Source organism: Eptatretus burgeri, chromosome 4 (assembly GCF_056783735.1).
Source record: "Eptatretus burgeri isolate ZD-2024b chromosome 4, Ebu_testis_v1, whole genome shotgun sequence".
In the NCBI taxonomy this organism is placed as follows: domain Eukaryota; kingdom Metazoa; phylum Chordata; class Myxini; order Myxiniformes; family Myxinidae; genus Eptatretus; species Eptatretus burgeri.
Window position 1 is genome coordinate 53,215,453 of NC_140964.1, and position 12,604 is coordinate 53,228,056.

Below are 12,604 nucleotides of genomic sequence, written 5' to 3' on the forward strand. Positions count from 1 at the left end.
AACCAGTGTAATAATGTAACTGAGTAACACGATTTACTGTTGGCTTTACAAAATGAGGAAAACAATTACTTTACTCCATACACTAAACATACTTGGTATTAATGGATAACATCAAATCTATCTTGGAAACCTCACATTATACAAATAGCTAAGTCTGCCTCAAAGAAACTGGAGTCATGTTCAAATGTCAAAGATTCTTTTCGTCTGAACAGTTGCTCTGATTATATAAAGGATAGATTTGTCCTTGTATTGAGTACTGCTCTCACATCTGGGGAGTTTCCAGTTCGACATATTTACTTGATTGAGTCGAGTCCAAAGGAATCCAATTTTTCAACTCTGCCAATCTGACCTCAAAACTCAACCTGCTTGAATTATGCCGTAATGTTGGCTCTCTTTCCCTTTTCTATAGATATTACTTCGGTTTCTGCTCCCGAGAACTGGCTGCTTGTGTACCTCCGCCATTATATAGACCAGTAAACACTCGGCAACACAAAGGTGGGCTGTTCAGATGTTTGCTTCTTTCCCTTCACCATTAAGTTCTGGAATTCTTTAGTTTATCATGTCCTTCTAAGAGTTATACAGTTATACCCTGCCAAAAAAATCAAAGGGAGGCTTTCAAGTTCATCAAAAACTCGAAGATTATTTTTCTTTCTCTTCCCTTCTCTGTTTCTTCAGTTGTTTTTGTTTCATTTAAGGACTGGCCTTGATGAGGACTATACAGTCCATGACTGGAGCTTTTAATGTAAAAATAAAAATAAATACCTTTTAGAATAGATATTGAACTTGCTTGTTTTGTTTGAAAAAGTTGAAGTTATACTTTTCCTTCAAAAATTTTCTGTTTATGGCTTGAAATATGGTAATGTCTGAAACTAAGGCAACAATCATATTGCATTCCAAAAAGTCTGCAACAAGTGTGTGCACTTTCAAAAAAGCCAGAAAACAACATCTGTCCAACCGAAAGAATGTACCTTCAAACTTGTGTCCCTCCTCTAAAACCTGGTGGTGTCTTGTTAAGTCTGTCTCTGGTCCATGCTTCCCTTCTATGCCTTCCCTCTCTTCAAATGGCACCACAGCAGACTCCGCTCGTGAGAGGGCTGAATGCCTCAATTCTGCGTTTGCTTCCAAATCTTGTTTCCCCAATCCCTCATTCTCGGAACACATCCTTCCCTATCATACCCAACTGCTCCTGGACTCTGTGCTTATGTACCTGAGAAGGTGGAGAAGGTTCTTTCAACCCTCAACTCTGATTCTGCTACTAGACTGGACAGCATCAGCTCACATGTCCTAAAAATCTGCTCTGCTGCTCTTACACATCCTCTCTCTGCCCTTTTCATCCTATAATTTCTGCTAGATCATCTTGATTCTGCTTGGAAATCCGCCAATATCACTGAATTACATAAAAAATAGGGGCAATACCCCTGGGCGCTCACCTGGCAGCGGCCTGATAAAATAACCTAGGAAGGTAATTTTGAGATAATTTTGAGTAAAAAGATAATTTTGAGCTCGGAAGCTGATATTTGGGCATGACAGTGACCAAGTGATTCGCCTATAAAGGGTGTTTTGATTTTTTTATTTATCAATTTATCGATTAATTATTCATTTTACGATTAATTACTTAATTTTCAAAAAGTTACAGATTCGGATGAAACAGTGGTGGTTTAGGTATGCGATTTGGCAATTGATTGAGAAATTTATTATTTTATGATTATTATTTATTTCAATTATGTAATTAATCGATCAATTCTTGTACACCGCTCCCTCCCAATTCCGACTCCGTGTGCTGCAAGGCGGCATCGTTGGGCACCAAAGGCTCTCCAGCGATGTCGCGCACTGGAGGATTTGTTATTTATTTATTTATTCGGAATGGAGGCTGTATACTTAGAATGTACCGCTACTTGTTTTGGACATTTCTAAGTGCAGGTCATTGTCTGCCAAGAGGCTGGATGAAGACATTTTTACCCTGTGCTCGCGAAGCGTAAAGTAGGGTTAAGCGATCAGTAGCGCATGTACGCATGTCGTACGTCTTACGTGTCTGCATTTTGTTAAGAGCACATCGAAAATCATTCAATGGAGGTTATTGAAACTTCACCACATGTTATATGAGCCTGTGATATAATGGTCACTCTTTTGAGGTCAACATAGGCCAAAGGTCAAGAAAGACCAGTTTTCTAAAATCATTCAATTTTCATCCAATTTAACAAGAAATTTGAAGAGGATTTGCATGTATATCAAGTCACTCCATTCAACCACCAATTACTTTTGAGGTAAACATAGGCCAAAAGGTCAACATAGGCCAATTTTTTTAAATTGTCAATTTTCATCTGATTGACTTGAAATTTGAAGAGGATTTGCACATTTGCTCATTGAATTCAACTACCAATTAATTTTGGGGTGAACATAGGCCAAAAGATCAACAGAGGCCGGAATTGATAAAATTGTCAATTTTCATCCGATTGACTTGAAATTTTAATAGGATTTTCATATCATCTCACTGAATTCAGCCACCCATTATTTTTGAGGACAACATAGGCCAAATTTCTGAAATTGTCAATTTTCATCTGATCGACATGACATTTGAACAGGATTTTCATAATAATGACCATCATGTGTCACGAAAATAGAAATAGACGCTCGAGTCTGTGGTTGATCAGTGCCCCAGATGAGATACACTTCTATTTTTGGGGGATTTCAATGCATCGACTGGAACTGATCGACTGAAACATCGACATAACCAGCCTAGGGATGGTTATGAGACATGTGTTGGTCCCCATGGGTCAGGAACTATGAACCAGAATAGCACTAAGTTCCTTGACTTTGCAAGAAGTCATGAACTTAGGGTGGCTGGTTCATGGTTTCAGCGCCCACAAGCTCATCGCTGGACTTGGTATTCCAACGCTGGCGGTGTGGCAAAGGAGATTGACCATGTCCTCGTTGATGGTCGCTGGAGGATGATACAGAACGGCAGGGTCTACCGGAGTGCTCAGTTCTTCAATAGTGACCACCGGCTTGTTGCAGCAACTCTAAAGCTGCACCTTAAATCCGGGAGAATGGCACCATCCCAGCGGAGGCTGGATGTTGGCAAGCTCCAGGATTAGAGAGTAGCTGAGGAGTTTGTGAACAGGCTTAGTGGACATTTGGGGGGTTTGGGTGCTTTGGGGGATCCTGAAGAGTTGTGGAGTGCCTTCAAGACCACCGCCCTTGATGTTGCCGGTGGATGTCTTGGAACTCACCGCAAGGCAAAGAAGAATTTTGTCTCTCAAGGGACACTGGATACCATTGACCAGTTGCAGGGCCAGGCTGAATGGCAGAGTTGACCTGTTCAGGGAGCTGAGGCGTAAAACTGTACGTGCACCAAGGGTGGACAAGGAGGCTGATGTGCAAGGAATCTGTGGGGGGGGGGTAGAGCATCACCTGTGGACAGATGATTCTCGTCCCGCTTACAGGGGAATTCGCGCATTGCGTTCATCCAAGCCCATCCCTCGGAGCACTGCATTTAGAGCAGAAAGTGGTAGGCTCTTGACAGAGGAGTCTGAAGTAAAGGCCTGCTGGGCCGGTTACTTTGAGCGGATGTACCAGGCTGATCCACCTGCTGTCGAGTTGGACGTCAAGGGTGTTACAATCCCTGTTGCTGACCCTCCAATCAACTGTTGTCCACCTTCGCTTGTGGAAACACGGGCTGCGGTGAACAGGTTGAAAAGGGGTAAAGCTCCAGGGATCTGTGGCATCCATGCCGAACTTCTCAAGGCTGGTGGAAATGCTACACTCGTGTCATTGCATGCAGTTTTGTGCTCTACCTGGAACACAGGCATCATCCCAACTGATTGGAAGAGGGGGCTTGTTGTCCCTCTCTGGAAAGGGAAGGGTGATTGCCAAGACTGCAACAACTACTGAGGGGTGACGCTGCTCTCAGTGCCAGGCAAGGTCTTTGCTCAGATAATTCTTGATAGGGTTCGCCACCATCTGCTTGAGCACCAGCATCCAGAGCAGTCAGGCTTTACACCAAAGAAGTCAACGATTGACCGTATCCTTGCTCTTCAGGTCCTCACCGAACGCAACGAGAGTTTTGGCATGGGTTGCTTGCAGCCTATATGGATCTCTGTAAAGCATTCAATTCAGTGAATCGGGATGCCCTCCGGAGGATTCTTGGTCTTCGTGGGGTGCCACCAAAACTGATCAATCTGATGTGTGAAGTCTACTCTGGTACTGAGAGTGCTGTGAAATGTGGTGGTACCATCTCTGACTTATTTCCAGTTGTTACTGGAATTTGTCAGGGGTGTGTACTGGCCCTCACACTTTTCAGCACTTGTATGGACTGGATTCTCGGGAGGATGTCGGAGAGATCAAGCTGAGGTGCATCATTTGGGAATGTCAAGATGTCGGACCTTGATTTCGCAGATGATGCAGTCATCTTTGTGGAGACATTAGATATTCTTTTGGGGGCCCTCGACGTGCTGAATGAGGCGTCGGAGCCGCTGGGATTACGAGTTTCTTGGGTCAAAACTAAGATCCAGGCTTTCAATGACATCTTGGATGCTGCTGTCCTGTCTGTGTCTCTTTGTGGTGAGGATGTTGAGGTCGTGGAAAGATTCACTTTCCTTGGCAGTGGTATTCATGTCTCTGCTGGCTGTGAGTCAGAGGTCAATAGACGTCTGGGTCGGGCCTGGGGAGTCATGGATTCATTGGATCATGCGGTGTGGCGCTGCCGGTACCTGTGCGGGAGGATGAAAGTCCGAGTCTTCAGTTCCTTGGTGTCGAGTTGTATCTCTCTGCAGGTAAAGGCTTCCAGTCTTGCTCTATGGATGCGAGACCTGGACTCTGACCAAGGATCTGAGACTTAATTCCTTTGGTACCAGGTCTCTTTGGAGAATCCTTGGCTATCGCTGGTTGGATTTTGTGTCCAACAAGCGGTTGGTGAGAGAGACTCGGATGAAATTTGTTACCTGCATCGTCCATGAGCGTCAGTTGCGGCTGTATGGACATGTGGCTCGTTTTCCTGATGCTGATCCTGCTCACCAGATTCTCTCAGCGAGAGAGTCTCGTGAGTGGAGGAGGCAATGGGCCGACCATGTGCCTCGTGGTTGCAGCAGGTCGACCGGCATCTCAAGGAGATGGGGATGGGCCTGGCATCTGCCTGGGGGATGGCCAGACGGAGGCCTCTGGAGTTCCGGTGGAAAGTGGACGCAGCGACGCGCTGTTCTGGCACATGCTCCCATACCTGACCTGACCTGACCTGACCTGTGTCACGTGGTCTGGCAGCCATATTTAACCTAAGTGAAATTTTTTGAAAATCCTCGTTAACAAATTGTTAACGAATTGATCAACTTCCCACGTGAAATACAGTATGGTTTCATACAGATTATGTCATCACTCATGTGAGCTGGCAACCAGACTGGATCAAAGAACAAAAAAACCTTTAAAAAATAGAGTTGGCTCACACTGAGTCCTTCTCAAGATTGCACGGGGTATGTATTTTATGAATACCATCTAGTTCTTTGAGAAACGAGCAATAAGACAGAGCTGCAAGATAAGTCATGGTTATGAAAGACATGCAGGAAGACATGCACTATTTGGCATTGCTGACTAAGATCTCTTGGCACATTTGCTCCAAGATTGGGTATCTTCTGAGTTCCATACCATTCTGTTATTCGACATCGTAAAAATATTTACAGAAACAAGTGAATAAAAAAATTTATTGGTTCACAAGGAAGTGACCGCTATATTCGTTATGGGTGTGTGTCTGTCTGTTGGGTCGCCAAAATAGGTGACCAAACTCGGATGGTAGGTACATCTTATGACCTAGTGCTTTGGAAATTGTGATGGTTGCTAGGGACGCTTTCGTTCCCTAGCAACAACCGAAAAACCTTCAAAATCGGTACCGTTCACGCGAAATCCATTCCGAAAGCCATTATCCCACGTAGGGTTATGAAATTTTGCACGAATGATCTACAGGTGATGCTCTAACAAATATATTCCGGTTTTTGTGATATATGGAATACTTTACCGCAGCGCCCCCTACAATTAGGGTATGCGCGAAAATTGGCAAAAATTGAAGGCCCCCTAGCAACCAGGTAAGTGCATCGATACGAATGAAACTTTGCAGGTTTATGGTACTCAATGAGTACTACAACTTTGCCGCAGGACATATTGACCGATTTCACTTAGGTCAGGGGTCAAAGGTCAATTAGTGCAAAAATCGATAATATGCAAGAGCTGGAGGTGCCTTCGTGCCAAATGCTACTCCTAAGGTTATGCTCGGATGGTCATGAAAATTCACACTAATCGTCTGGAATACATTGTGCACAAACGATCGAGCCGGATTTTCGATTTAGAACTTTGTTCACCCACAGCACCCCCTCGAACTTTGGGGATTTCCAATTTCAAACCGCATTTTCGGTACTTTTCATTCAAATTGACACCGAGAAGTTATCACTAGATGGAACTGGATGAGATTTGATATGCATAATCTTAAGGTGATTCCCTATCTGCTATATGACATCCATTTTGCTCTATATCTAATAGTTTCCATGCTCGGCGACCCATCGCCGCCTACCGGCTTGTCTGTCTGTCTGTCTGTCCCGAGCATAGCTCCGTGGGTTTTGATCCGATCTTGATAAAATTAGGGTGCAAGGTTTGTATCATGATCTCGTTGTGTTTTCCGGAGAATGGGCATGCTGCACCCATTATGGGCGGAGCCACGCCCAAAAAACATGTGTTTTTAGGGGGTAGCCGGTTTCAAGTTACATCCAGATTTGTCGAATCTGGCAGGGGTTTCGGTATTTGGTTAGCCCAATGGCACCTGCATTGCCCCACGGAGCTCGATTTTTCATTTTCGTCCCATGGTCAAGGTCACAAACTTACAAATTGTCAAAAAAAAATCAATAAATTGGGCATCGAGCTCCTAGGGTTTTTCAACTGTTTCGAATGAAAGTTGATATGCAAGTAGTGCTCTTCGTGTACTACAACTTTCATCATTTACGTTTTTCGCGATTCCCGCCAGTTTGCCCATGGCGTCCCCTCGTGAGCCATCGCCATCTCCAGACTTGTGATAAATAAAAAAAGCATGTCGGGATGACAAGCTAGAGTCTAAAAAAGGTAGGGATGATGTTGGTTTAGAGAATAGCTAACAGTATTGTCATCACATAACAATCCCTACATCACTGCCTCCTTTGCACTTCACCAATTATTGCTTCAAGCTTCTACAAACACTCTACTGGTTGCAACAGTACTTGATTACTCTTGTAGTGTAGCCTCATACTGAGACTCTACAAATTCGCAGCTCGACTACAATGTTAATACCAGTATATAAACATCAACTTCTTACAAATTGCATGAACATCTCTAATAACAGTATTCTATAATTATCTGCATTTGTGATTGGTTAGTCTAAATTAATTTTTATAAACAAGTAGGAAAGACAACTGAAGTTGCAAGAACTCCCTGAAATTGTAAAGCAGCTTCTTATATTTATGCTGAAATTAAACATGGGAGCTTATAATACTTTTAGCCACATATCTGGAGGCAGTGTCTGGAGGAGGGAGTGACTGTCTGGAGGCAGTGATGTAGGGATTGTTACGTGATGGCAATACTGTTAGCTACTCTCAAAACCAACATCATCCCTATCTTGTTTAAAACATTTTTCACACTGTAGTTTGTCATCCCTGCATTGCTTTTTTTATTTAGCATAAATTTTTTTTATTCACTTATCATTATTCTACCAGGTGAGCATCCAGGGTTATTGCCCCTATTTTCTATATTTGTTAATGCCACGAACAAACTTTGGTACGTCATGGGTGATGAAGGTTGTGGTCAAGTTTCATCAAAATTGTGTGTGTAGTTTCTGAGAATAGAGCAAATACCTATTCTGAGGGATCTTCACCAACATCGAATCGATTCTTCCTTGTCACACTTCCATCCTGTCCACCAAGTTTCGGCCAAATCTGTCCATAACTTTTGTAGATATTATGCTATGTGTCATTTTTTAGCTCGCCTGCTCGAAGAACAGAGAGCTATAGCGATACCCCCGGCGTCAACGTGAGCATCAGCGTGAGCATGAAAATGTTAAAGTTTTTGGTGCAAGTTATTTCCTTTCTAATGTTTTTATCTACCACACTATTTTTTACTGATTACAATATACAAATACATATATTGCTTTAAAATTATTTGGATCAGACTTCACTGCAATGCTTTAGAAAAAATATTATTGGACTAGTTTACTGATTACAATATACAAATACATATATTGCTTTAAAATTATTTGGATCAGAATTCACTGCAATGCTTTATAAAAAATATTATTAGACTCGTCTTTTAAAAACGATAAATGTATAAACAGGCGAGCATTGGGTGGGTTTGACACCAACTCTCTGGTAACCTATCTCACAATGGTGAAAAATCACTTTTCAGCTCGCCTGTTCGAAGAACAGAGAGCTATAGCGATACCCCCGGCGTGAGCGTGAAAATGTTAAAGTTTTTGGTGCAAGTTATTTCCTTTCTAATGTTTTTATCTACCACTATTTTTTTACTGATTACAATCTTCTTCTTCTTTCGGCTGCTCCCTTTCGGGGTCGCCACAGCAGATCATCCGTATGATCCGCATAGTGATTTGGCACATGTTTTACGCCGGATGCCCTTCCTGACGCAACCCTGGTCGCCTCTTACGACACAGGGATATGGTACACCTATTTTAACCGGGGTATACTCCGGCCCAGTACACTGGTACTCATTTCGCCGACCTCGGAAGGATGACAGGCTGAGTCAACCCCCTGGTGTATGAATTCAGTGGCCCAACGGGGCTTGAACTCAGGACCTTTTGGATCCCAAGCCGCTGCCCTAACCACTGCGCCAACACCAGGCTTGTTTTTTTTTTTACTGATTACAATATACAAATAAATATATTGCATTAAAATTATTTGGATCAGACTTCACTGCATTGCTTTATAAAAAAATATTATTAGACTAGTCTTTTAAAAACGATAAATGTATAAACAGGCGAGCATTGGGTGGCTTTGACACCAACTCTGGTTAAAATTCTAGTATCCAGATCCAGATCTTCCCCAAAATCTCATCAGTTCATCTTTGCCACATTCCCAACCTCTCCAGCAAATTTTGTCCGAATTCATTGACAACGTTGTAATGCTGTTCCACTGCTTGCATCCTGTTCGCAAATAGACAGATTTGAAGCTTACATTCATGAAGCAATGACAACTCAAGCTGAAAACGAAATGATGCCTGTTTTGATCACGTGAACATTTATTTATTTGGTCTTCTTCCACTATCTGGCGGTAACACATATTGACTCACATGCAATGACCATTTTACTCAGGGGCTGGAAGCTTTCGCAAAATGGTGGAGACCATAGCCAAAGCTTTCATCTACAAATGGGTTGCAGTGTTTTGTGGCCCATTTATTATCACCACTGACATAGGATGAGAGTTTTGGTGCACACTCTTCAAAACATTGACTGAGTTACTTGGAAGTAAAGGCACCAGAACTACTTCTTACCACCCCACTGCAAACGGACTTGTCAAACAGTTCCATCGACAGCTTAAGTCCTCACTGAGAGCACAAGCAAACCCACATAACTGGATGGAATAACCTACCATGAGTGCTTTTGGGCATTTATGCCACGATGAAGGATGATCTGAGAAACCGAGTTCGTTTTTGGATCAACACTTCACCTTCCTGGGCAATTTGTTGCTCCGACTAACATTCAGACCGATTTGCTCCTGAACAATTATGTGGACAGATTGCGAAGGCCAACTTGTATCCCAGGCAAAAATGCTACAGTTAGAATGATAGTTCATGAGAGTTGTACTCTCATATACTATAACTTGGAACAGGTCCTACTACAGTAGTCTGCAGAGAATTACTACAGGAAAGGAATGCTGTTTTCGCACGAGTGCGTTACATCACATCCCTCCCAGAGATCAGTAGAGTTCCACACATTTGCACAAAAATCTTTTGTCTTGTACCCATGTTTTTGTGTGTGACAATACTGTTAGGGCTTCTCTGCAACCTCCCTACCAAGGCCCTTTCCGAGTTGTTACCAGGAAGGACAAGTACTTCATTCTTGATTTTAATGGGAAGTCTGAAATGGTCAGTTTAGACTTTAGACAAACTCAAGGCCTCCTACATGGATAAAGAGTCTGACACAACTCATCCTCCTGATATAGCAGAACAAACTCCAGCTACATCGACCCTTTCTGTTCCTTTAAGGCTATACACAACAGCACCGAGTTCAGCCCCATCAACATTTGCATCAACCTCACTTACCCCCCAAATATGTTGCCCTCCAAAATATGTATTTGCTCTCTTCTCAGAAACTACACACAAGATTTCGATGAAACTTGACCACAACCTTCATCACCCGTGATGTACCAAAGTTTGTTCATGGCATAAAAAAAACATCATAGATATTTGCTTTCTTCTCCATTACATATTTTGTGGGTCATCCACACCTCCAAGTGGTTCCTGGTTTTCTTATTGAGCCGTTACAAGGTGAGCACCCAAGGGTATTGCCCCTATTTTATTTTTTATACATTCTCATGACTACTTTTACCATTTATTCAGGCACGAGCTGCTTTCTGAGAGCCCATTCAACAACCGCTCTTGACACTCAAGCAACTGCTTAGGTTATAATTAATTAATTATACCCAGTTTTCAAACAGAATAGATCTGTGATTGACTTTATCCATAAAATTCAAATGTAATGCCATGTGTTCATCATGGTGAAAATTCAGTAATGTTTATTGGAAATTTGACTGGAACTTTTATTTATTTTTTTTACATTTTTTTTTCTTCTAACCTTTGACACCTGATGGTACAACTAAATTTGCTATCACAATGTAGCAAGTTATTTAAGCATGTTGCTTTTGTTTCATTGTTGCATGGAGTTGTCAGTTTTTGCAAGTTGAAGCATGTTTTTCATTGTTCAATGTTATAATGAAGGACTCGTTAGTTCGTTTTTTTTTTTTTTTTTACAAGAACACGTTGCAAGCCCATTGCCAAACACACGACCTCCAGAGTTTCGTACTAAGCCAGTAACCATCCCTATAAAAAGGTATTTTGCTGCAGAAACCAGTGGCCTTGTGTGTCAAAAGGCATGATGAGGATAAGAAAGTTAGTATTATTTACCACAAGAGGGCAGTATATTAACAACACACATGTGCATGGCAACCACAACTGAAGGACATAATTGTACATTTCCCCAACTCATCTTGTACTTGACATCTCCACATGTTGTACTTGACTTCTCTCTTGATATCTCCACAGGACATAAGTGGAAAAGGAATAAGGAGAGTTATTAGCAGAAATAGAAAAGAACACATTGGGGATGGAAGATGATAATAGATGGTGGTAGGCCACCACCTTGAAGCATTGGAAAGAAGAATGAGATTTCACAGACACCGGCAAGAGAAAAAAAAAGGAACAATATAGTGAAGTTGGATTTTGGAGGCTTAAAAGAAGAAGGATGTTACTGGAAGAAAAAATGTGATCTTTCAGCATGAATGCAGTCTGTAAAGGCAAGGAGTTTAAAAATGGCCAAGAGTCACGAGAAGAGCGAGAAGCTATGGAGACTTGTCTAACAAAAGAGTAGCAGGCTGTTTGCCATAATTAGATGGATAATAGTATTGATTTTACCGAGAAATTTGGTCTTCACAGAATTCAGGCATTAGAGGTGGTATTTGAGGGCACCTTTCCACTTAGAAAGCAGGATTCAATCGACTACATATTGGCACCATGTATATTGTGAGCTCAGCAGCACCATGCAATAACTTGGCACTGCAAATCTATATAATAAAGCAGAAGTCTATCTGTCCGCCCATGAACTACTGCCTCAATTTAAGGGATAGCCCCGCCAAACTTCTGTGGGACATTTTTGGGTCCCAGCGGGCCATGTCCTAAGGTGAGTGGAAGGTTTAATAAATTTCTCAAATCAATTGTGATTTTGAGTTTCCACCTGAAGGAAGCTCCTCCCTCTCTGCATGTAAACTCATTCATGGTTTGGCATTTGCGATTCAGCCATTTAGCGCATGGGGAAACAATCGCTCATTCAGTAATATCGGCTTCATTATCATAATTTAGGGTACATTGAATTCACACAGTACAACTCCCACAGTTTTGGGGCCAGCCCCACCAAATTTTCTGTGCAGCTTTTTCAGGTCCCTCCACATGTTGTAAAGTGGGTGAGTTTTCATTAAATTTCTCAAAACATTTTTCTTTTGAGATTTTGGCGTCACAGCTCACCAGTAATATATATATACATATATATATATATACATATATATATACATATATATATATATACATATATATATATATATACATATATATACATATATATATATATATACATACATACATATATATACATATATATATATATACATATATATACATATATATATATACATACATATACATATATATATATATACATACATATACACATATATATATATACATATATGTATATGTATGTATATATATATATGTATATATATGTATATATATATATATGTATATGTATGTATATGTATATATATATATATATGTATGTATATATGTATGTATATATATATATATATATATATATATATATATA

General features: G+C 41.3%; 1 long non-coding RNA gene across 1 annotated transcript in view; it reads left to right on the forward strand.

The window, feature by feature from the left end:
- The window catches only part of LOC147028070 (uncharacterized), a 30,999-nt gene that overhangs the window by 931 nt on the left and 17,464 nt on the right, over window positions 1-12,604 (forward strand). The window contains exon 3 of the long non-coding RNA XR_015056910.1: window positions 410-495. This is a non-coding gene — a long non-coding RNA (uncharacterized LOC147028070). The remainder of the gene's footprint in view (window positions 1-409; window positions 496-12,604) is intronic.